The following is a 26,385-nucleotide window of genomic DNA, read 5'->3' on the forward strand; positions in this document are numbered from 1 at the left end:
CACCATTAACTATCTGGGCCACCACTTCAGAGGAGGTGCTAAATTTCTACAAATCAGACAAGCTAATTTTGCTTTAAATATTTTATATAGGTAGAAGTATGTAGGCTATATGTAATATGAAACTACATAACTAGCAGTGATGCAGTAATCAAACATTCGTGTGTGTGTGTGTGTGTGTTAACAAGCCACACAGTTTTATTTTCCAGCCTCCTCCCAGCTGCTCCACCCTCTGGACCTTTGCCAAGGCAACTCGACTTGTCCAAACAGGACACACTTTGATAAAATTTTCGCTCACACCCTGTCCTTCGGTGAGGCTAGTGAAGCAATTGATTTCTCCATGCAAATAAGGACAGGTGCACAGTTAAAAGTCCAAGCAAACTTCTAAGGCACTTCCTGGAACTGTAACCTACTAGAAAAGAGAGAGAGCGTGTGCCAAGGAACCTGGATAAGGGAAATATAATTTATGCACTTGATTTAAAAAAGATTAATCTTCCAACGGAGTCAGGACACGACCCAGGCAAAGTTAAGTACTTTGGAGCATGCTCTGACTATTCCAGCATGGAGATCCTATGGATTTCAACAGCACAGATTTCAACTAGATGTGTTATGTCTCATTAATTTCAATGGAGAGTTGGACTCAAATGGAATTTACTCCTGAGGAGGCCTGTTTAGGATTGCACTGTTAAAATGCTCCAAACATATTTTCATGTTGTTGCTGCTATTTATATAACATCCTATACCCATAGATCTCAGGGTGGCACACAACATAAAATGACAATATACAAAACACAAAATACACAATTGAGACAAAGACAACTCAATAATCCCCCCTATTTTGCCTCATCAAGACTCTGTTTGTTTCTTCCTGCATGGATCAGCTTGGCTTGCTTTCTCTCACATGCATCTACCCATCCTTTAAGATCTGTAGAGGGGGGCCTTTATGGGGGCTGCTGCCTTCTAGCAGCACAGCACACAACAGGGCTTTTTCCGTGGTAGCCCCCTGTATCTGCAACTCCCTGCCCTGAGAGGTTAGAGGGCTTTCTCCCTCCTTGTCTATACAATATCTGCAGATGTCGAAGAACCTTTTTGCAACAGCTTTTGGTTTTACCGCTTGTTAGAGTGGGGTGTGTCTCTTTGCAGAAAAAAATATGCTCCCTTAGGTTTTATGCTGTGTTATTTTGCTGTAGTTTAGTTGACTACAATACAATTTGGCCGACACAGATGCCAGCCCTACACCAAGTCTACTCAGACAACATTATTTATTACAGGACCTAATCATGTCGTCCACATCATCAGGAGTCCATTCGCCTGTGAATATTCCAGTGTGAAATATACAATCACCTGCTGAGAGCACCTTTTGCATTACACATTGGACAAGCAGACAAGTCTCTACGCAAAAGAACAGATGGACACAAATCCAGCACGAGAAATGAAAATATTGAGAAACCCGTGGGGGGTTATTTCAGCCTCCCAGGACATCCTTGACCACATTGGAAACCAAGAAACTTCAAAACGCAACGTGAAATTGCTGGATTGCAATATATCAAGAGGGTCAGTGCTATCACATGTGGACTGAACTGGCACAATATATGTTTTTAATCACACTCCCAAGTATTTAAGTGACCTACCAATGCCAACACACAAACGTAATTTTATTTGTATGCTGTCTTTCCACAGTTCAAACCATGCTCAAGGCGGCTTACAGAATGGAGAGAGAAAACACGTAACTGCAACATAACAAAAGCAGTCATTAGCAAGAAATAAACGTTTAAAAAAATACACAACCCAACTCAACCATTTCTGCATAAATCATCACAAGATCTAAAATAAAGATACAAAACAGCCAACAGCAACGACCCCCTGCCAACAAAACCCTCCAAGCAAGACCCCCCAACCCAGCACGTCCGACTCATCAACAAATATGAATGACCAGCATTAATAACACAATTATCCCTTTCTCTACTTGTCTACATTTCCTTTCCTTCTGATCTGTCTGCTTGCAAGTCTCTCCCTCTTTAAATCTGGGTAACACTTCATAAATCTGATGAAGAGGACACTAGTCATGAAGACATATTCCATAGCAAAGTGGTTAGCCTTTAAGATGTCAGAAGGCTCTTCCTTTCCTTCTTCAATTTCTTCTAGAAATTATACACTCATCAAAAATGCTGATGGTCTCTAAATGCACAAACCTTTAAATGCTCTGATTAGTAGCATTGTAAATGTTCTGCTACACACGGGAAGAAAATTCAGGACAACCACAAGGAGACACAATCTTGGTAAATATGTGGTACAGCCTGCTTCTAGGAAAGGAGCCAGACATAGTAGAATGGAGTGCAGAGATCCAGCATCTACACATTTCAAGGCTATTCACCATTCATGGCTTGGTCCATACTATGTGGAAGAGGAATGCTGAAAAACTCGCCTTAATCGGCATTTCCGCATGTACGCAGGGATAAAGAAAATATCTTCCAATGATGCTGGGAGGTTCCACTTATGGTTTTAAAAACTCGTGCCCCAAGTGCTGATGGAAGAACTTAATTTGGGCTTCGTAAACTCTCCTGAAGTTTCAAAACTTCTAACATCGGCTTCCACTATCTCCGGGTTCTTATATCTCTAAGGCTACAATTCCAAGAAAGTGTTCCAGGAAGTAAGTGTGCGTCCAGGATGACGACTTCTAGAGCTATCTAGGCTCTGCAATTCTGGGTCACTGCACTTGTTGAAACCACCTCTTTTTACAAGGAATGAAGAATGGTGCTACGATCTACAACTGAGGAGATTGTGCTTCTTCTGTTCCACCCCTTAAAAAAAGTAAACTTAAAAAAGTAAACTTTTTTTGGAGGGGGGAAGGATTCCAAAGAAACGGAAGACCACAGGAGAACAGCGATTTTATAAATGAGTGGACACAGAACCGAAATAAACACCTTGTGTAGAAGCAACCTAAGTCCCAGTGAAATCAGTAGGATGTATTTATGAATAAATATTTTTAAAACTGCACTGTATCTTCAGAGGTTAGACCACAATTATGTTTTTTCCTCCTCAGCTGAGAGAAGGCAGTGCCTGCACACTCCCCCCTGCCTATTTGGTGTCCAGAAATGGCCCCGTAGAGATCAGACAAAGAGGAAAAACAGGTTAGGATTCCAACTAATCCTACCTAAGGATATTAGTGTCAAGTCAGTTGAGAAAGCACAACCTTACAACTAGAACTACTACTGTCTCTGGAGGATTAACATAGGCAAAGGTGAAGGTACCCCTGCCCGTACGGGCCAGTCTTGCCAGACTCTAGGGTTGTGCGCTCATCTCACTCTATAGGCCGGGAGCCAGCGCTGTCCGCAGACACTTCCGGGTCACGTGGCCAGCGTGACAAGCTGCATCTGGCGAGCCAGCGCAGCACACGGAACGCCGTTTACCTTCCCGCTGGTAAGCGGTCCCTATTTATCTACTTGCACCCGGGGGTGCTTTCGAACTGCTAGGTTGGCAGGCGCTGGGGCTGAAGGACGGGAGCGCACCCCACCGTGGGGATTCGAACCGCCGACCATGTGATCGGCAAGTCCTAGGCGCTGAGGTTTTATCCACAGCGCCACCCGCGTCCCTTCAGGAGGATTAACATATAAACTTTAAAGAGTCAGGACTCACATGAGAGAGGTGTTGTTTTTAAAGGTCCTTTTAGCACCAGACCATTCTATTCCATTTCAATTCAATATTTTTCTTAAGGAAAAAAAAAACATTCTGTGACCTAAACCCAGCAGTTCACCATATATAGGATTTGGGTTAAAATTCTTCAGGGTATCTTGGGAAAGGGTACAGAGTGGGTAAAAGAAAATACTTGCCTTTTCTTTGTAACTTGGGTCTTCAGCACGTGCTATGACGCCACTGTTTTCACCCAGCTCTTAACTAGTTAACTATATTAAACTTCACATTTGTATCAAATAGTTATTGAATCAGTACAGGGTGGAAATGAAGAGAAAAATAACAGGGTCTACAATGAGGGAAATAGGGTTGTCAATCAACAACAGCAACAAAAAGAAAATTGCCACTGAATAACTGGTGAATAGATGAAAAAAATTTAAACAAATCTTCATATTGCGAAAACCACAGAATATGTGCCTTTGCAAGCTACTTAACAAAGTAGTACAGTGGTACCTCAGGTTACATATACTTCAGGTTACATACGCTTCAGGTTACAGACTCTGCTAACCCAGAAATAGTGCTTCAGGTTAAGAACTTTGCTTCAGGATGAGAACATAAATTGTGCTCTGGCGGCACGATGGCAGCAGGAGGTCCCATTAGCTAAAGTGGTGCTTCAGATTAAGAACAGTTTCATGTTAAGAACGGACCTCCGGAACGAATTAAGTACTTAACCCGAAGTACCACTGTATCAACAAGCAAAAGCTACCATGTTAGATAGAAAAGCTATTAGAATTTCCTTTCCACATCAGTAGCAAAAGAAGACTCACAAAATATGAACGTGTTCCTCAATGGATTGGCCCTACTGATTAAATTTGGCTCTGACTGATGAATCAACTAAAGCTTTAGTTGATTAATATACCCAGTATAAATTGCAGGCACAAAAAATAAAAAATAAAATCTGAGAAATTGGGAGAAAAGCAGGAAATCGCAGGACTTTAGCCTGCAACAGGAAAATGTTTCACGAAGACCCCACAAGCCTGTATTCTATTTAATGCGGAACAACTTTTAGCCTTACGAATACAAATCTGCTAGCCATATACAGGAATGGTATGGTAAAAAAAGTAATAAAGTTGTAATACAGTCACACTCAGATGCCTAGCTATACTAGTTATTAATTCTACTATGATTTAGCTGTTTCCACTAAAACAAGCCATTGCTCTCACATGACCGTGTGTGCAATTGCTATTGCCCCCATTTTTACATCTAACTAAACTTTATTGAGTGCCTCCTGCCATGGGACAATGTGCTGCCTTATCAGAGCAGACCCTTATCTGCCTTCCTGTCTCAGCGACTTCTTTCAGAGAAACAGAGACACAAAGTTGAGCAAGAAGAAAGAGCAGGCTTCTGAAAACAAGTGAGGTATATATAATGGCACGACAGTCTTTCCTTTCCAAGCAGAAGAGAAAGAGCAGCTTCTTTTAAGACTCAACTTTTTCCAATAATAATAATAATAATAATAATAATAAACACACGAGATGTGCACATCACTAGCTGCAGTGATTTCAAGGGAATAACACCCAGCCCATAACAGGAGTGCTTCTGTTCAAGGATTCAGACCACCTGGAAAGGGAGCCTTGCAATGAATGCTATTCAGGTCTTGGGACAGGCAGGTGAGAAGGAAGAAAAGAAAAAGATGCCTTTCCTACAACATTCTTCAGAATACTTTCCCCAGCCCAGTGGAGTGGGGTGGAAGTTTCTGGAGTGTAAGAAAGAAGAGAGGGGGAGGTTTTAAACCCTGTGATATACATCCCATTGACCCTCTACTCACCTTGTGGAGACTAGGAGAAGTTAGCAGCCTAAGCAGGTCACTTAAGCATCATAGATTTGTAGAGCTGGAATGGACCACCTGCAATGCAGGGACCCTTTCCTGTCCTTCTCCTTTTAATTTACAAAACACTTGGAGGAAGAGTCCCCCAAGCGTGCAGAAATCCCTACAATATTTTTTGATGGCCCTATTTGGCTTCCAAATTGGGGATCTTTGATAGCGAGCCATATATCATATCATATAATAAAGTTACAAATCCCAGTACGTAAAGCTAAAGGGACCCCTGACCATTAGGTCCAGTCGTGGCCGACTCTGGGGTTGCGGCGCTCATCTTGCTTTACAGGCCGAGGGAGCCAGCGTACAGCTTCTGGGTCATGTGGCCAGCATGACTAAGCCGCTTCTGGAGAACCAGAGCAGAGCACAGAAACGCCGTTTACCTTCCTGCCGGAGCAGTACCTATTTATCTACTTGCACTTTGACGTGCTTTTGAACTGCTAGGTTGGCAGGAGAAGGGACTGAGCAACGGCAGCTCACCCCGTTGTGGGGATTCGAACCGCCGACCTTCTGATCGGCAAGTCCTAGGCTCTGTGGTTTAACCCACAGCGCTACCCAAGTCCCTAATACAAATCCCAGTAGGCAGGCCTAACAGATAGCTCTTTGAGTCCCAACCAGGATTTCTATCCCCTAAAAAACAACAACAATCAACCAGTCGCTCTTCTAGACAAGGGAAATATCTGCATTTTTACTCTGAGCGCTAAGGCATGCATATTAAACCATGCTTAATAAATCATTGTATTGAATTAGGCATCATATGCGTATTCCCCCTTCTCGGAAGCAAATTTCCCCCTCCCCTCTTAACATTAGCCAGGATTTGAAACCAGACTTAAAGGTGGTTCTGAACCCTGTTTAAGCAGTAACCCTGGTTTAGTTTAAGACAGTAAGGGTTTTTATCAATATAAGGGCAAAAGAAGCTGCCATCACCAACAGCCCCCAGTCCTCCACTTTCACTGCACAGTTTGAGCCCACTCTTCCCCCTCCTTCTCCCCCTGCCTGTTTTCCTGCTTTCTGCATTTTTGTGGCCTGGCCCAACCCCGTAACTCTCCAGGAGGAGGAAAAACCAGCTCCCCACCCACCCACTGCAAGCAAATTGCTATAGAAAAGAAAGGCAATCAGGTTGGGTGACAAGACCCACCAGCCCTCAAAACAGCCTTCTTTCCTAGCCAAACACGACACAGCTACATGCACAGGTATTCGCTGCAATCTGCATAAACTGGTTTGTTTCACCCAACACTCACAACCAATCCACTGCAAGCAATTCAAAATATTCACACACCCCAGCCCCACCCCATGTTTACTCAGAATGGTGTCCCTGGCCCAATCCGAACTAATTCAAGGTGCTTTCAACCAATCGCATTGCTGGTGCTGCAGTTAAAGAGACAGGAGCATAGCCAAAAGGCTGCCTTGAAAGCAGCTGGAGGAATAGGCAAGTCAAAGGGAGGGGAGAGAACCGAAAAGATCCAAAAGGCACAGATTTCCTTTCTCGCAGCTCAGAAAAGCTCAGCCCACCGCCCAGTCTTGATATTTCTGCCTCTGACACCTCCTTGACACTTTGCCCTCCCCAGTGGCAGACTTTGGTGATGGTGCCCCGAGCAAGGACAAAATTTGGTGCCCCCTCCTCGAAAATATTTCTTATTTTCACAATAATTCCTTTGGGTATGGTTGCTTTTTTAGGGTTCTTCCCAGTAGGTACCTGAATCAATATAGGCATATTATTATTATTATTATTATTATTATTATTATTATTATTATTACACCCCTTCGTCTTGATGCCCAGTTTGGGGGAACCACCTACACAACCCCTAAATCTAGGGCTGCTCTCCCCCTCCACTGGTAATCTAACCTCACCATCTCTCTCATCACCCAGTCCCTAGTTTTTCTCTTCCTCTCCACCACCACTTAAACACTGTTGTCTGTGTCAAGTGTATACAGTGGTACCTCTGGATGCGAACGGGATCCATTCCGGAGCCCCGTTCGTATCCTGAGTAGAACGCAACCCGCGACTGCGGGTCGCGATTCCCCGCTTCTGCGCATGACGTCATTTTGAGCGCCTGCGCCTGCGCGAGTGGCGAAACCTGGAAATAACATGTTCCATTACTTCCGGGTCGCCGCGGAGCGTAACCCGAAAACGCTCAACCTGAAGCATATTAACCGGAGGTATGACTGTACTTGTGTGTGCCTCTGGAGTCATGTATGCTCTGTCTAGGGTGACCTGTGGCTCCACCAGCTGCTAGCTGGTCTCTTGGTACACTGTGTCCCCTTTGCCCTGCCAGCTCCAGTGCAAAGCTGCCGCCACCATTGCCAACATATCAATATAACCCTTGTGGTTAAGGAGACAGGAGGAGGAAAAATTGCTGTAAATGGGAAGGGCTGGAGTTCGGGAGCGCACAGTCCCACGACCACTCGTATGATCTTAACAGAGGTTAAGTGTATGTTTATCGCAACAATATGTGAAATCATTCATGCGAGTTTGGACTTTTGGATCTGAGCAAGATGTGAAAATCAGAAGGGAACATTACACAGATATACGTGAATTGCGAAAAATCAAACCAGGGAAGAGGAGGAAGAAAGATGACGGGTATGGAAAAACGATTAAATAAGCTTTTTTGTGTGTGTCTCTCTTCAGAGAAGCAATTTGGTCATTCTCTGATGTGCCAAGGCTTTTAAACTACTTGCTCACCGCATGTACCAGACAGTCACACACACATAATTTCCATTATGGCTAACCTTAGTATTTAAAATATGCAGGACTTCTAGCGTTCTGTTTGGCTTACATAACTGTTAGGATAGCTACCCTTGGAATATATCAACAACTGTTATTAAAAACCCTATAAGGAAGCCCTGGCACTAGATGGAGCCTTAAGACAGGCAAGAGTTAAATTTGTTCCTTAACCCTGCCAAATGTCAAATTATGAATTGGAAGCAATAAACCTTGAAATGAAAACACAAAACTTCAATGCCGGCTACACAGAAGAGTTTCCTGCTGGTTAGAAGCATTGGCTATTACAATAACCTGTCTTTCCAAAATATATGACTTAATTATAAAGTATGTCTCAGAAATTATGTATCTTTGACTTACAATGAATAGCAAAATCACCTACACTTACAAACATTAGCTTCAAATACCTGATTTTAGTTCACTGCAAAGAACAGTCCTAATAAATAAATATGCAAAAGTCCAGTTATTTTTATTTAAAAAAAGAAAAAGCAACGGCAGTGTAATATTAAAGAATGGACCAGGCTGATATGTGATCATTAAAATGATCAACTATGTTATGCCTGACTAAAGCATATACAAAATTAGCTATTTCCCAATATCATGGTTGATTAAGGGGATTAAAATAGTGAAGCAAGATGATAGCCTTCAAATTTCTAAATTCTAAACTTGTTCACTGACCAGTATCCACACTATGGAAGGCACTAGTCAGGTGTAGCCAACGTAGTGCTGTCCAGATGTTGTGTATCTCAACTCCCATCATCCCTGACCAATGTCCATGTTAGCTGAAGGTGTAATCCAAAACAGCTGGGAAGCACCAGATTGGCTACCCCTGCATAGCATTCAGGCTAGAGTCACAGGCTTCATTGCTTATCTGCCTCAAATTTATTTGCCTATAGAAAGCTTATCACATGGGGGACAAAGTATTTTAGCATACCCTTCTCCTTAATATGCTTATAGAAAACGAGCAGAAGGTTCTTTTTAAAAAGGGGAGAGGGCAGGAATGTGTATTTAAATATGTAACCTCCATCTGCATGAATTGGTATGATCCTAGGAGACTAAAGTACATGTCTTTTCTGAATTTGCAGAGCCCTTATAGTCTAGTATTCCAATCCTTAACACAGAGGAAGTATAGAATATACAGTACTAAGAAGACATTCCTTTTTTTACACTTGGAGCTGCTCTGACAGCTTGTAAGCTACAGTATTTCAGCTGATGATTTTGTTGGTCTTTATTAACACGATGCACAATTTTAATATTAACCCAATGAGAAATCTAACATCTTTGCAGGAAAGCAGGTTTTTTTTTCCTTTTTGCAAATAAAAACTTACCAAAAGATTAGCTTCTGTTATATACACAAATAAGTTCGTGAAATCCGTACACTTCTGAGAAGAAAAAAATGCAAAATACCATAAGTGTATCTCTAAGAAGAATGGGCACAACAACCTAAAGTTACTAAATTTCCCACATTGATCTCAGTTGGAAAGAGTGGGAAACGCTTGCTTGAAATTAATGGAACTGAGGGAATATTTAACTTCAGCTAATTGTGCCATATAAGCCCCAATCCAGATCTTATTACATGTAGTTTTGCATGACCAGTTGCACCAGAATGTGGTTGCAGATGTGCAGCTAAATGAGCATCCTGCTGAAAGTAGTATCATGCAGGTAGATAACATCTGCATCCAGATGTGTATCCAATCTACACCAATTGCCGTTCCAGCAAATGCTAGGCATGCAAAAAGCCTGCTTCCTGCACAAACCTCCTTATCTGGGTAAATACAGAATACTAGTTAGCTATGAAATGATCCATCAGTAGTAAATCCCAATAATAATAATAATAATAATAATAATAATAATAATACAGATGGTCAAAGTTCTCTTTCTGAACTTCCTCTTGGAACATTTTCTTTCTCCCTCTTTCCCTTGTGAATGCATCCTTGCTTCCCAATCGGATACACTATTTCATTCAAACGAAGAATGCTTAGTTTTTCACATTGCAAAGAGAAATTTTAATTCCCTGCTTCACATGCAGATTAGGAACACTTCCATGATGTGCACAGAGATCTCTTTTACTAGGGTTTTAAGTGAAAAGGCTGGACAGTCATTTTCCATGAGTGGTTTGGGAAGATGACAAACTATCTTATGGCAGAAAAATTCTGGAGTTAAAATACGGAGTGCCTCCAAACACTATTAATTTCCCAATTCTATGAAAGATTTTGCTTTGGGTAGGGGTTAGGCTTCCCCCATCATGCCTAAAATGATGAACGTGAAAGGCTTTGATCACTTGAATGTATTTTACATATTTTAAGTACCATTTTTACCACCACCATAGAGAGGTAAAGCTTAACCAAAACTATGATGTTTCCTAGAAAAAAACCTTCCAGAACAGATGTTGAATTTACATGCATTAGTGAGTGGTCTGCTTTTTTTTAAAAAAAGAAAAACTTTCAACATTCATGCATTTCAGCGAAACTACTTCCAATTCACACCACTGCTTCCCTCCCCTTCTGAAGTCTCAAAAACCTGTACCTCCCCACTCCCAGCAAGTATCCTTAATTGTGAGCTGTAGCACAGAATGTGGGAGTTTAAATGCTAACACAAGCTCCTTGTGACATAACACAGGCTGCTTAGGCAATTGCTGAGTGTGTAGAGACATGATAATTCGCTGGGTGGAGACTGGGAGTTGTAGGGCAGTGACAAGGGGTTGTGGCTGGGCTACTGATCTACCAGAAAACAGCCCGAAACAGGAAAGAGCACACATATGCTACTTGGAATGTATGACGCAAACCCCAGCCTTGAAACAAAGAACAGGAAACGGCTCTGCTGGCTCGGCTGGAAAGAAAGCACAGAGAAACATTTGGGTGGCCTTCCCTGACCCCTATATTCATGTGCAGCTGGGATTTAACAAACAAACAAACAAGCAAGCAAAGTGGGTGTAACGTGTAAAGTGCTTGGTCTCTGGGTGTGAAAAAAACAACCTGTCTCTATATCGCAGACCTGCCCTTGACAAACACCAGACTAATATCTATATGGGACAATATAACCACTGAGATATGAAAGCTGGGAGCTAAATGGCACCTTAAACCTAGGTTATGGGTGCCGCAACCGAATGTCTATAACAAGAATACAAGGTTGAAAATGAATGAACTGCAGCTAAAATCTCATATTCCTTTTTCACATGGTCTAGTCCTCATCTGAAGGCTGCAAACCACAAAGCCATACTTCCCCTGCCCACCCCCCTTATGAGGGTCCTTTCTCCAGTCCTCAGAGAGTGGCTGGAAGTGGAGAGGCAGAAAAAGCTCCTCCTTTCGTTCCAGCAGTGGGAGTTTTAATCTGAAATCTAAGGCACAGTACTACTCCCAAAGCTCAGAAACTGCTCACATTAATGAAATTCCCTGTTGCAAAATGCGCCTAGAAAAATGGGAGTTTCAAACGCTGACCACAACATGCAATTTCCTTTGCACCCACCCTTTCCAGACAGCTCGGAATAATTAACTCTGGACTTCCCAAGCATTCTCCTTTTAAAAAAAATTCTGAAATACAAATGCAAACTTTGTTATCAAGGGTTGAGGTGGACTCTTGCGCCCAATAAAGTATCCTCCCCCCCAAAAAAAGAACGAAACCAACAGCCATTATTTTATTGCACTTTCTAGCCTCCTTTCTCTACTTGTACAAGATCTCCTTAATATGAGAGGCCATTACAAACAATCTGGAGCTCCAATAATAGTGCCTAAAATTTATTGAAAATAAAAGTTGACGCAGCAGACAGTAGCCTGGTGTGCATGACATGCAAGCTCAAGTCACAGATTACCATGGTTCTGCAGGCTGCAAGCAAGTAGAGCGAGGTCACTTTTGCTACCCTGGTCTTTCTGCTACTGTGCTAACCCATGTCTTGGCTTAGTGTGTCAGCTGAAGCCAGACTCATAGTTTAGTTCTCTCCAGGCTAACCATGAGCCGTAATTAAGGTTTGTCCTATGGTTTATGGCTCATGGTTTGCCTATGAGAGCTTGGTCACGAGCCCATGTTTTAATGCGACGCTAAGGCAAACCATGGCTTATCTCAGCAGCAAACAACCAGGGAGGATCAAAGTGGTGGTTGCACTAAGTGGCATACATTTGCACTAAGTTTAGCATGTTGCATGAGCCAGATCATTGTAAGACGAAAACACTAGGACATATGGTGAGCTTATTTGGATATCACAATAAACCATGGCTCAGTGATGACAAAGAATGAGAGTCAGAAAGTCTTGGATGCTAGTTCCGATTAAATGACAAGTTGAGGCCGATTGAACAAATGGTGGTTTAAATTTAACCATGGTTTGTTTGAAACAAACCAACTTCAAACCATGGGTTATGAAACTGTCTTTGTTTGAAAGAAAATAAAGTTAGGTTTAATCACATTATATGATCTGGATGTGATGCTAAAATGCAGTTAATCAAAAGCAAAAACTTCCTCTTGGAGTTGCGGGGAGGAAAGGGGAGAGGGGAACCGTAAGTGTCCAAGGCTTGCTCCCATTATGATAGCTATGAACCCACAGATGGGCCACAAAAACCTCCAGAAAAATACCTGTTGCCCATTTTATATCTGGTTGATTTCTACATATTATACTACTTTATATGGCATTCATATTTCACATATTATGAACTAGATCAGTAGAACAGGTCATGCAGCCGTCTACTATGCCTGATGCAAGGGATGTCCTATATTCTGTTGGCAAGCATCATAACAACTAAGTTCAGATTTGAACTTTGATTTGGGTCTCAATCACTAAACTTGCTGCTACAGATTCCTCTTAACGCTAGTCTAGTCTCTGTTTGGACCCATGTTTGGATATGGTTGCTCCTAAAAGACATGCATTTTCTAATCAGAACACCAGTTTTCAAATTTTCTTCAGAAATTGGCACAAACTCTATTTACTGTGCAATTCTGTAACGTTTACTCAGAAGTACCACTGACATCAATGGGGTTTGCTCCAAAGTGAGTGTGCATATAGAATTACAGCCTTAGGTTGGCACAAGTCTTCCCCCTCCACCAAAGAAATAACATTCTGTGAATGTTACTAGTTTATAATAACTTTGGTGTTTGCAAAAACAGGAAGGCAGAATAGTAGGGCACACTTACAACCAGGTTTTCTATTATTATTATTATTATTATTATTATTATTATTATTATTATTAATCATACTACACAACTGTTATTCTCAGATATTATCTTGCTTTTTTGTTTATCAGTATAAAATTCAGTCAAAGCAAAAAGTCTGCCTAGATACCTTTGCTTTAGTGAGGAAGGGAGCCGAAGAAAGAGTTTATCTGAAAGCATTCATATTACAAAACTGACCAACACATTTTAAAGCCTAGTGGCCAAAGTTAGATTGATGTACATTATTCCTAGGTCAAATTGTTGATCTTAACCAAATCCAAGTCTGGATCATGCAAGCAACTCATTAGGCAAGCTATGGGAAAAGTTCTCAAAACTATGGGAGAAAAAGTTACACCACATTTTTTTTTTGCCTTTTATAGAAAATAACACTTTTGTGGACTCAAAATGTTTCAAAGTACTGAATCTATGCAAGGTTCCAATTTCTCCAACAACCAGACAAAGGTGAGCCCTGTGAACTGTGGCACTTCCTGCCACACACACAAAAGGCCACACACACAACTGTGCAAGAGATGCTGCACACACACTTCAGTTGAGAGATAACTCTGCATAAGAATAAAAATGGACAAAGTGAGAGTTTATGAATTGCTGCAGTAAGAAGAAAGCTAAATGTTAATCTAAATCGAAGTGAGTTGTCTGGTGAATTTTACCACCATTTCCTAAATAAAAACTGTGGATTCTTGCTAAAGTTATGTTCCATATGGAAATTAATACAAACATCCAAGATAAGCAGTAATGTTTTAAGCACAAAGAAAGCAACTTTCAGGAAGGAAAGAAGCCAAGTGCTGGTGTCCCTTTCAATTATGCACAAGACTCTTTTTAAAAAATTGATCACCAGAACCTAGGTGACTTTGGAACAATAAAATGGGTATACACTGCTCTCTGTGAGCCACTGAGGATAAAATGTGGACAGGCTACTCAATGCTGTTATTCAGCAATGCAATTATTCTTATTGTAAATCAACTGAAAATACACATGACATCTCCATGTCAAGACATGCATGTAATAGAAAAAAGCAACAGACTTCATGTTCAAACTTACATTTTGCACATTAAGTTTTCTTTCCCAAACTGCAACTAAACTGGTGATTGAAATTATTTATCCCCTTCTTTTTTGGTGGGAGGGAGGGGAACAACCTCTAAACAGTAGAACTTAAGAGAACATCTCACATTGCATATCAATGTTACTTAACTAAGTACAGAACCAAAAAAAGCTATACAAATGTGTCCTCTTCTCTAGTTTGGTATGTAGTATCTAGAAACGGACATAATTCACACATCTTGATATATGCTTCTCATTTTCCCTTTCTTGCTCCTATGAAGAGATAACAAAAGCAGCAACCCCCTGATCAACTGACACCTTAATTATTTAAATGGCAGTTCTCCAAGGATGTTATGATGCGGGGCTGCCGTTTTGTTTTGAGCATCCTATGCAGCGAAGACCGAAATAACGTTCAGGGAACGCAAAGAAACGCGGAGCAACGTCCTTTCCCACTTGGGAGGGAGAAGAAAAGTATCCCGAGTCTAGTTAGCGGCAAACTCTTGTCGAAAGAAAGCAATCCGGTAGCTCCAGGTGTTTTCTTTTTTAAAAAAGCCCCTCAGGAAAGCTGCGGCAGATGGGATCTTTGTTCGACGGCTCTCCTCCCCAACAGCTCCAAATGACAGGAGGAACGGTTCGTGTTTCAGAAGACCGGGAACAGAAAAGCAAGAGGAGGAGGAGGAGAGAGACACACGAACACGCACACACCGCAGGTCGGGAAAACACACGTGAACGCCAAAAGCTGCGGCGTTCCTTCAGCTTACGGGGCAGCGGCGACTCCAAATGGCAAGGCGTCGCTCTCCCCCCACCCCCGGGGGGTGGGTGGGTCATGGAGACAGATCCCAAGACACCCCCCCCCTCGCTGCCTCACAACTTTTGCAGCTGCACAAACACTCTGGCCGAAGCGCCCCTAAGTCCCCGGGCCGGGCCGGCGCGTGCGCCCCCGCTTCGCCAAACAAGAGCGCGCGTCCAGGAGCCTCTCCATTTCCCCCCTCGCTTGAGGAGCACCTTCCCTCCGGCCTCCCCGCTTCCCCATCCCTTCTCCCAGACACCTCTCGGCCGCCGCCGCCACCAGACACGTCGCTTTCCTCAGCCGCCACCTTTGCCTCCTCCCCTTCCCTTCGCGCGACTTACTTTTCTCCCCTCTCTTAACTTGTCCAAGAAACCGAGGCGACGACGCCACCGCAAGAAGTTTGCTGCTTGAGTCGGCGGTGCTGTTGTCGTTCTCGCTGGTAGCGGGAAAAACCCTCCTTCCCTCTCTTTTTCCGCCCTCGAGGGGGAAACCCGGGGGTTTCTCTCTCTCTCTGCCGCTTGGCCGCAGGGGCGTTTAGTCCGTCGGCGGCGCGTCCGTCTGTCAGCCCGTCGCGCCTCTGCCCTCGCCTTCTGCTCTGTCTCTCTCCTCTTCTTCTTCTTCTTCCCCCCACCAAGCTCCAAGGCAGGCTCCTGGCACTAGGCAGCGCTGTCACATGACGCCGGCGCCGCTCGCTCTGCCAGGCTCCCTTGGCCGGCGGGGTAGCTAAGAGGGCGGGCAGGAGGGAGGGTCAGGGAGGGGCGCGCGAATCACTCAGCCAGCCAGGCGGGCGAGGCGAGGCAGGCGAGGCAGGCCGGGCGTGTCCCCTCTCCGCCGCGCTGGGGCGGAGGCCTCGGCGCACCGCAACCCGAGTCAGGGGTCGGGGCGAGGCGAGGCGCTCGCTGGCACTCCGCCTCCCTGCCTCCCTCCCTGGCGCACAAACAAGTCGGGCGCGCACCGACTCTTCCCTTCCCCCGGGAGGCAGATACGAGAAGGCGGCGCCTCGCACAAGTTGGCCCCTAATTACCCCCCTCCCTCCCTTCCTCCCTCAGAGGACGAGAGAGAGAGAGAGAGCGGGAGCCGCCCCGCTGACAAACTCGCCCTTCCAGCTGCGGCGCGCTTCGCCCGCCCGCCCGCTCCCCTCCCTTCCCTCCTTCCCCGTCTCTTCCTCGTCCCTCGCCGGGGCCAAGAGGCGTGTGCGCCTCTGGCACCCGGCTCGGCAGGGAACGCACGCAACGCGCCCTAGCGCGCGCGCCCGCCCTCCCTGCGAGCGAACCTGCCGCGGCCAAAAGCAGCAGCAGCAGCAGCGACCCCACCCCAAAAGAAGGGCCCGAAGGGAAGGAAGGGAGGTGCTCGCTCGCTGACAGAGGCGGAGGGAGGAGGAGGACGAGGCCTCAATTGTCTCGGGCACGAAGCCCAGAGTGGACGGCGCCGGCTTCGCGCGTGGCTTGGTTAGGGCCCCGGGCCTGAATGAGGGGTTGTTGTCCTGGTTTAGTCAGGGCTCAGCTGGGGCAGCTTGGGGCGTTTTAGGACAGGCGATCTACGTGGCAGTTCCGCTTCTGACTTAAAACACAGCAAGCCAGGGATCGCGTCCAAAGCCGAGGTCGCGTGTAGTCAAAATACACCGGGTGCAGTGGAGGGTGGGATTGCCAAAGTGGCTTTTCCCAGATGCCCGACCCCTCGTTTGGTTTGTTTTTATGCCAAAGCTGAACACACACAAGTTAAGTGCGCAGAAGTTGTGGGCATGCTGGGTAATAAATGGCTGCTACTTTTTAATGGTACCATAAGCAGCTGCTGGCAGTGGGTCCAGGCCCCTTGCATAATTCATCTCTGTGGGGATGTGTTGGCTGCTTGAAAAGTTTGCAGCATAGCCCCCCAACCTGTGGCGAGGCGGTGCTCCCAACCATCGCGCTGTGGTAGAGTTGGGGGGTCCCATGGTCTTCCACTTGTCAGCCCAAGCCAGAATGGCCAATAGTCTGGGATGCCTGAGGTTTCCCAGTGCCATTTGGCAAGCTGGATTCACCACCTTTGCAGTACTGACTGGCTGCCACCCCAGCCAGTTGCCTGTATGAAGAAGTCGCCAAATGTCACATCTGAGAACACCCAGATCCTTCAAAGCTGCACGGCATGTAAGCTAGGGTCTTTTACTCCGTGTGCTAGGAGCAAGTTCTAGGTCAGGATGTCTGAAGATGAAGACACATGCCTTCTAAAGTGTGGTGGTTCAAGCATCTGTTCCAAGGCAGAGAATGTGTGTTCAAATCACTCCATTAGACTTTAAAGTTCCGATTCCAGAAAATAACCATTGAGCTTTAGAGTGCTCCAAGAGCACTATCAAGTAAATCACAGTGCGCTCCAATAACATCATTGACTTTCCTGGACTTCTCAGAGCCATTGGAACCTGATAGAAATTGTATCCTCCTGGTCTGCCTTGCTCAGATGGGACTAAGGGGCACCATAGTGCGGTTCTGTGCTTTCTGCTGCTTTACCCCATGCCGCTGGCTTGCAGGTTGCTGCAAGGTCCCATCTTGCCCCATGTGCTATTTAACACCAACGTTAAATCTCTGGAGCAGCTGAAAATCTGGGGTGTGGTGACATCCAACATGTTTGCAATATTCGGCTCTGTTTCTCCTGTCGTTACAGTCTTGGGATAGCAGTTGAGTTTCTGAACAAGTCTGGGCTGTGGTTATTGGGGGATGATATTATTTGAGAGTAGGTGTGCAGTTTGTTCTGCATTGCCCTTTCTCACACCAGCCTGTTCTTTCATTCTGATAATCTTCAGAGGCTCTGTTTCATATGCCTATCCACCAGAGGTTTAGGCAAGTGGTTCCATGAGATAGGGTCTTATCAGAAGTTATTCCTGTGTTGCGAAATTTCCTCCCAGGGGAGATTCTCATAGCTTCACCCTAGAACTTCACTGGCAAAGCCGGGGGCGGGCATGGCAGGTGGTGGTGGTGGGGAACGACAGCACATAACAACGTAGCTTACATTCCTTCGATTTATGGGAACATTGGCTTCTGCTGGACACAGAAGTTGGATGGGAGTGCCTCTTTTCTGCGCACTCTAGAACTGTTTTAATTTGAGAAGGCAGGTCTTCAGAAGTTCACATGGGATTGGTGCTGCTGCCAGAGTGTACGAGACGGTCAATTAGGGGTGAAGAGGAGAGGGAGAGATGGGTGTGAGGATGAATGAGCAAAAACAAACATCCTGGGAGCTCCCCCTCCCCCCCTTTTTTAACCTCCTGCCATCTCATTTCCCCCCAGCCATCCCAAACACAAATGGCCTGCATTCATCCCTTTCTCCTTGTGGGTCTCGTGCCCCCATCTCCTAAGGGAACCCTTGCCAGTTGCTGCTTTCAGCATCTATGGATGCCTTTTTGAGTCCAGGCTGTTGTCTGCTGGGCAAAATACTCCCTGGATGGGTCATGAACCCTTGTCCCTGGAAGCAGAGGCAGACTTTGGTCTTTCAAATGTCAGCAGCATCCTGTGCGAGTCCAAAATTCAGTGCTCCTCACCACCTCTAACCTTCTGTTCTGCTCAATTCATCATGTCATAGTTGCGGTGCCCAGCACCACCCCCTGGGCTCGACACCCAGTGTGGAGGAACCAGTCGCGCTGCCCTAAATCCGCTTCTGCAGGAAGGCTATGTGTGCTCTCTGCAGTCATTCTGCCCAGGGAGATGTGTATCGGATGCTCAGCTATGTATCTTCTCCTTCCTCCCCATTGGGTGTTGTGCTCATAAATCTCCACTCCTGGTGTAAAGGAACTTGAAGATTAGTTTATCGTTGTTCTGTGCTGTCATTTTGTTATTATGCCATGCTTGGTTATGTTGTGATGTAAACTGCCTTGAAGCTCATTCTGTGGACGGGCAGGGTATGTTTTAAATGAATAAAATGAGTAATTCCGGCAGAACATGTAGTCTACTCCTAATATTGGTTGATCAGTGGGAGAATTCGCCAAGCCAATTGTTATTTCCCATGTGGAACAGTGATGTCAGAAATGATGCCATTGCCCCTTCCTTGGAACATGGAAAGTTATAAATTAGGAATATTTAGATTTTGTGACTTCCTAACCTTCATTTGTACTGTATCTGCAGTTACCACTTCACTATTTCAAAAAGAAAGAACACAGAAAAATAATTTATTCCAGTTATAGGGTAGGTTTGCCTGATTTCTTTTTTTACAGAGATTTTTTATGGCATTTTGCATTCACCTTATGATAGCTATCTAAATGCTTCCCAGCTATGTGCATGGTTCAACAACATGTGACTTCAGCTCAACCTGATTTTGAGGGCAAAGTTCAAAACATGCGCAGAGAAATGATTCTGATTTGGGAAATCTACTTGTAACCTTTAGTCAATGTTGTTTGTATTCTCTCCCTGGCAGAACCACTAGGCACAGTAATTTACCAGTGTAATTTTCTGTGCCTACTTTTGTTTTATTCCCAATGTGTACAGGGTGATTAAAAAAGAAAAATCCCATTTTTATCTTTGGGTAGCCAATGTAGTGTACAGTGGTTAGTGTGTTAAGAGTAGGACTGTGAGATCTGTGTTCAAATCCCCAGTAACTATGAGTCTTTTAGCTCAATTTAGCTCACAGGATTGCTGGGAGGTTAAAGTGGGGGAGACCATATATATATAACTATAGATTTGATAAGCTAAAAGGTTTGATAGAAGTGGAAAAAATAGATGTAGTTATGTCTTTGAGATTGACTACTCCTAGATGCCCCCAGAGCAAAGAAGTCCAAATATTTACCCTTGGTATTCTGACGTATATAGTCTTAATTCAATCAGCAGTGTATTTGGGTTTTTTTATGTTGCAAGGATATTCCAAAACCCAAAGTGACATTACAGAACCATACTCTGAACTACATACTTAAGTGGGGTTAATTTAGAAAATGAGGAGTACTCTTAAGAAGAGCAAGGCTCTTGGAATTTGTGGCCCAAGTGATGTGGCATTGTGATGATTTGTTTTGCATGATGCTTGCTATTACACGGCACAGGAGGTGTGGCAGATAATCTGCAAATCCTGTTTCACTGCACGTGATTAATTAAATGCAGGAGCCACAGTGCATGCAGCTGCTCCAAAAAACCCAACTTGATTGGTTTGCTTTGGACATATTGGTCTTATATTGATCCAAGCTTGGAGTCAATTTTCCGCAAAGCCACAAGCAGGTTGGTCTCTTTTAATCTGTTCCTCATATCAGAACATTAACGATGCATCATGCAAGGCTACCAAGAGCAACAAAACGAGCACTACAAAATACGTTGCACTCTGGAAAATGCAGGCAGAGCTCTGTTCCTCTATTCAGGTCCTAGTAGGGAGCTTCCCTGTATGCAAAGGACATAGCTTCCTAGGAGGGGAACTAAGGGGAAATGCAGCCCACATAACTTCCTCGTTCCTTCTTCATCCTGCTCTGCTGTGTGGCAAGGCTCAGCTAGGGTGTAAGACAAGGTGCGGTTTGGGATGGACACAAGACTGTACCCTGGAGAACATAGAGCTCTGAAGATGCTTCAGCAAGGAGGAAGTTATTACAGCCTTTTTATAGCACTAGCTGTGCTCCTATGGTGCTGGAGGAGACTCTTGAGAGTCCCATGGACTGCAAGAAGAACAAACCTATCCATTCTTAAGGAAATCAGCCCTGAGTGCTCACTGGAAGGACAGATCGTGAAGCTGAGGCTCCAATACTTTGGCCACCTCATGAGAAGAGAAGACTCCCTGGAAAAGACCCTGATGTTGGGAAAGATGGAGGGCACAAGGAGAAGGGGACGACAGAGGACGAGATGGTTGGACAGTGTTCTCGAAGCTACCAGCATGAGTTTGACCAAACTGCGGGAGGCAGTGGAAGACAGGAGTGCCTGCCGTGCTCTGGTCCATGGGGTCACGAAGGGTCAGACACGACTAAACAACAACAACAGCTGTGCTCCAAGTTGCTGCTCCAAGTGGCCTAGCCTTCTTTAGTAATCTGCAGTGGAGTGGGAGAAGCTCACTTATTTGATGGTCTTCTATAGAGGACTCCTTGGATGACAGTGTTTCATCCTTAGGCCAGTGGTGGGGGAAGTCCTGGCTCCATTAGGTAGCCTGGTCCTGTTTGACCTTCAGGTTTGGAGCTCTCACCTCCGTCACCTGATGAAGAGGAACGCAACTCTTGGTCCTTGAGCTTTTCTGCTTCCCTACCCCTCCAAACCTGTTGAGTTATTTCTGTCCTTGGAGCTCCAAGTTCCAGAGTTCTCAGGTCAATTCCTTTCCTCCCTGAAGAGGAGAAAATGTCAAAAGAAAATGTTATGTTTCCTGCAGTGAAATCCTATGTCAACGGTATTTCCTTTCGCCTGCTTGGAATCCGCTGCCTCTTGATTTCCTTGGGTCGCTGTTGAGTTGTAGTATTATGAGAGAAAGGAAAATACTTTTGCATCCATTCCACCACCGTTACTAATTCTGTATCATGCCCCCTGCCTTTAGTGGTCTTTCTCCCTAAACGAGAAAGCCACAAACGCGTCAGCATTTTCTCATACACAAGGTATTCCAACCGCAATCACAATGGAGATCTAGCTGCTCAGACTTTGCATGTTTCTCACTCCTAGGTTGTACAGATGATACAAATGTCCTAGCCAGAAGGCCAGTTCTTAATTTGCTTTATTTGCAGACCAATTCATGGGGCTTTATGTATGTATATATGTTCTATCTTAAACATTCTTTTTTATTTTTATAATTTGTATTACATTTTCAATTTTTGTAATCACAATATCCATACATACATCACTAAACTTAAACCTTGCTCTTAACAGAGCATCAACCTCCCCCCTTCCCTCTTCCTGACTTCCATATATATTTACTTTAATCTTAGCATTTCTATAACCACTTTTTTACATTCTATCTCATTTTTATATTTCCCCTTGTTAAATGTAAATCACTTCATTTATATTGTCATTACGAAACATTTCAACTCAAAGCTACAAACGTTTTCAATGCATATTTTATCTTGGTTCACCAAACCATTCTGCAGGCATCAGAGCCCTGCAAAATCTGACTGACAGTCTTGAAAAATATTGCACCTATGCACTGGCACCGTCGTAAAAAAATGATTGTAGCAAAGGATGTCTGCTGAGAGATTATATATCATACGATCAACTGGCATTATTGAAATATGTCGCTCTTAAAACAAAGCATGATTTTATGTCATGCAGCTATAAATAGTTATTTATTATTATTTTTAATCAACCTTCTCATTCAGTGTCCAAAGAACACATCTCGTTAGGGTGTTGCATTGATAATGCTGTGCTGTTGCTACATAGCTATGCTCAGATATAAGGTGCAATAAAATTAATGCCACTAATTATAGCTATGGTTCTGTCTTCCTCTATGCAGGTCACCTCCCACTGGTTGCACAAAACAAGTGAAACTGAGGACAGGATTATCAAGTCATGCAAAGCCACCAAGAAATGTGTCAGATGCTCCTGCTGAATGCAACAGGAGTTTCTCCCTTGAAGCACTCGTTCCATATTTTGATGGTAATTTCATGCATATAACTGGAATTACAGCAGATTTGCACTAGTATAAACAAGTGTGGATTTGAGTCCTCCTTATAAAGAAATCTTTTGAAAAAACTGCCTCGTCTTATGAATACCAAAGTCATCACTGTTGCTACTGATGGGATGACACCTCCCAAGTTAGTTACCTGATGTGTGTGTTGAGTCCCAGGCACCACAGAGGTAGATTTATGAAGGCCAGTGGCTCATAACCTCAACTTATTTTGGCACAACAACTTTTCAAGTGCTCATATGGTAGTGTGCTAAAAATCAGTGATCATAGGGTTCTGCATGTGCCTGGCATTCAAAAGACTTGCCGCCATGGATGACACCCCAGGCTTGGAACTCAATGTGTACCTTCCATTGCCTGGTCCTCAGAATTTTCATTTTGTTTCAGTTGCCTAGAATGCTAATGTGATTTTGGCTATGAACTTGACACAGATCAATGGAATAGACTTTGGACAAAAACCCCTCTTTAAGTCTATTCCAGCAAGCAATAGAGAATTTACCTTAAAACTCTCATATAGGTGGTACCGAATCTCTAGGAAACTGGCAACGATCTATCCTAGCACCTCATCATGTTTCCGGGAGATATCTCCACGCATGGTGGAAATGTACAAAAACCCAGCCTTTCTGGAATTCTGTATTCCAGTAAATTAATAAAAATACGACGACAACAATTAGCTATATCAAATATATTTCAATACAACAATCTGGATTTACATAATAAAGAATTAAGAAGCCATTTGTTACAAGCAGTGAAACATAACCAGACACTGGAAATACATTTCTGGCACAGCGATAGACAACTGGTACAAGACAGTTTGGGAAACAACCCTCCTTGAAAGTTTAACAGATAAACTATGGTTGATACATGGACAGACCAGGAAAGATGGCTTTATCCTGGTGTGGTTTAATTTCATAACATATGCCAATATTCCAGGGGAAAAAAATCCTCTCCAACAGCATTTGGCTCAGTTCGGTCAATCTAAATTTAAATTGTTATCTTCACTTTGAACCAACCTCCCACGTGCATCAATATACCCAACACTTTATATTGTTTCATTGGTAACATAAGAGGAAAACGACTATTACTCATACTTAATCTGAGCACAATCACAAGGGCTCCTGGTGAGGCATTTAACTGCGGTGTTGAATGCTACCTGGCTTCTATCCTGTTTCCCCTTTGTTTTTGCTTTTGTTTAAACCAATGCACAAACCCAGAAGTTATACACTGGCCACTAATCATGAACCATGTGTTGTAGATATTACTGCAAATTGATTGTTCTATTTTCGTGGTATACAAATGACGTGGCAAGCCTTGGTCTATTTATTTGTATCATTTATTATTCCTATGGTCCTTGTTTATAAAACCAAATAAAAAGTTTTGTTTTTTTTAAATTGCCTAGAATGCTACCTGAAAACAGCAGTGTGTGTGTGTCAGTGACTGGGTCAGGCTTCATGGCAAATGTTGGACATTCACGATGACATTTAGGCAGTATTTGATATTTGCAATAGTGCAAGGATTAGCACAAAGGATTAGTGCTAGTGCAACAAGATCCATACCTTTCCACCCCAATCTTACCCCCAAATCTGCTCTGGAGGGATGAGGGGAACCCTCCAGAAAAGATTTAAGGGGCACATGGTGGGAGGAGAGGGAGATAATGTTTTATTGGGAAAGGAGAGATCCTTGCGCTGATGGAGTGTTATCCTCAGCGCAATGTTGAATACAGCTCATTAAGTTGAAGTGGATTACTGTGGTGTGATGCTTTTTTCTTTCATCTTCTTTCTTAATCCTTTTAGAAAATGCAATTCTTCGTTTAATACTTGCGAATCACGTTTTTGAATTGTTTCCGTTTGCAGTGAATTTAGCTGTCGTTCGCAAAGTATGAAGATAAATAGTGAAGAAAAACGAAATTCAGCTTGAATTGCCTGCTCCAAAGCCCAAGATGAGCAGGACATCTTGTTCTCTCCCATGGTGGGAAATGCTCTGCATGTGCATTCTCTGTGCATCTATACAGGACTCCCACATGCATAGCAAAGAACCAGGAAGCTGCAGCATTACACCCAGCTTTGAAGTTTCTGGATCACAGCCCAACAGTAACTGTGTAAATAATTCCTTAGAATAATTTGAAGCTAATAAAAAGTTAACTATTGACTCATATAATCTGCCTTTTCCTTATGCGGAACCATGGTGTAATAAACCAGGGTAGAAGACACAGGAAGTCACTTTTCTCTGTATTTATTTATTACGTGTATGTTGATAGGGATGCGGGTGGCGCTGTGGTCTAAACCACTGAGCCTCTTGGGCTTGCCGATCAGAAGGTCGGCGGTTCGAATCCCCGCGACAGGGTGAGCTCCCATTGCTCAGTCACAGCTCCTGCCAACCTAGCAGTTCGAAAGCACACCAGTGCAAGTAGATAAATAGGTACCGCTCCAGTGGGAAGGTAAACGGCGTTTCCGTGCGCTGCTCTGGTTTTGGTGTTCTGTTGTGCCAGAAGTGGCTTAGTCATGCTGACCATATGACCCGGAAAAACTGCCGACAGTTTGCCTGCGGACAAATGCTGGCTCCCTCGTAAAGCCACCTCAGAGTCGTCTGCGACTGGACTTAACTGTCAGGGGTCCTTTACCCCCTTTTTATGTTGATAAAGGGACATGTGATGTAGCTTCATACCCAATCAGACCGTTGGCTTGTGTAGCCCAACATTTTCTACCCAAATTGACAGTAGAACTGGCAGGGTCTGGATCCTGCGACTCAGGATTTTTTAATTGGATGTGCCAGGCATAGAATTGAACCTGGACCTCACTTACCTTTTAAACCTGGGGTCCAGGACATGGGTGCCCCCAGGAAGGAGTGCAGACAAGGAGGGGGCAGCGGTGGCGCATCTCTCCTCTGGGCTCTGGTGTGCAAGGGAGCTGGGCCCGCTTGGAGGGAGTGGAAGAGTCACCATTAAACAGCCACTACTGCCAGAGAAGTGCAGAGAGCCCCAGAACCACTTTGCCTCCTGCTCCCTGTGAGGTGGCAGCCACTTGCACCTCCTCTGCCTGGCACTGGAGAAGTATGGAGCTTGATGTGCTGGGGGCGCATCAGTCAGAGTGTCCCCATCTGCGCTGCCCCACCACTGGCCACTACTGGTTGCTCCTCTTGCATACCCAAAAGCTCGGCTCCTTTATATTGAAAAGTGCAACAATGTAGCTGGGTTTAACGAGGTCCTTGTTTAAGGAGGCACCAAGCTAGGTGGTGTAGGGCTTCGTGGCTTACCACAAGACTCTTCGACCTGGCCTGGTAGCAAACTGACAACCAGCGCACCTCTCTCAGAAAACACGTTACCAGTTCCCTGTTCCTGTATGCAGCCTGGCTGCTGCATTCTGCACTACAGTGGTACCTCAGGTTAAGTACTTAATTCGTTCCGGAGGCCCGTACTTAACCTGAAACTGTTCTTAACCTGAAGCACCACTTTAGCTAATGGGACCTTCTGCTGCTGCCGCGCCGCCGGAGCATGATTTCTGTTCTCATCCTGAAGCAAAGTTCTTAACCTGAAGCACTATTTCTGGGTTAGCGGAGTCTGTAACCTGAAGCGTATGTAACCTGAAGCGTATGTAACCTGAGGTACCACTGTACTTATAGCTTCCAGATCAAATACAAGAGCAACCC

At 44.3% G+C, this 26,385-nt stretch overlaps 1 protein-coding gene and 2 long non-coding RNA genes across 4 annotated transcripts in view; 1 reads left to right on the forward strand and 2 right to left on the reverse strand.

Annotated features, from left to right (window-relative positions):
- The window catches only part of KLF3 (KLF transcription factor 3), a 43,302-nt gene extending 27,088 nt beyond the window's left edge, over window positions 1–16,214 (reverse strand). The window contains exon 1 of one of the 2 annotated variants that reach the window (XM_083460088.1): window positions 15,555–16,214. The gene's annotated coding sequence lies outside the window, so the exon portion shown is untranslated. Of the gene's footprint in view, window positions 1–9,556; window positions 9,606–15,554 lie in introns of those variants that run through there. The other variant, XM_083460089.1, reaches the window with a different exon arrangement.
- The window catches only part of LOC310686438, a 425,293-nt gene that overhangs the window by 386,057 nt on the left and 12,851 nt on the right, over window positions 1–26,385 (reverse strand). The window lies entirely within an intron of this gene.
- LOC310686421 lies at window positions 16,340–24,841 on the forward strand. The gene is made up of 3 exons (XR_014515887.1): window positions 16,340–17,339; window positions 22,570–22,712; window positions 24,603–24,841. It is a non-coding gene; the product is annotated as an uncharacterized lncRNA (long non-coding RNA).

This window comes from Podarcis liolepis (genome assembly GCF_965112155.1).
Source record: "Podarcis liolepis genome assembly, chromosome: 9".
In the NCBI taxonomy this organism is placed as follows: Eukaryota; Metazoa; Chordata; class Lepidosauria; order Squamata; family Lacertidae; genus Podarcis; species Podarcis liolepis.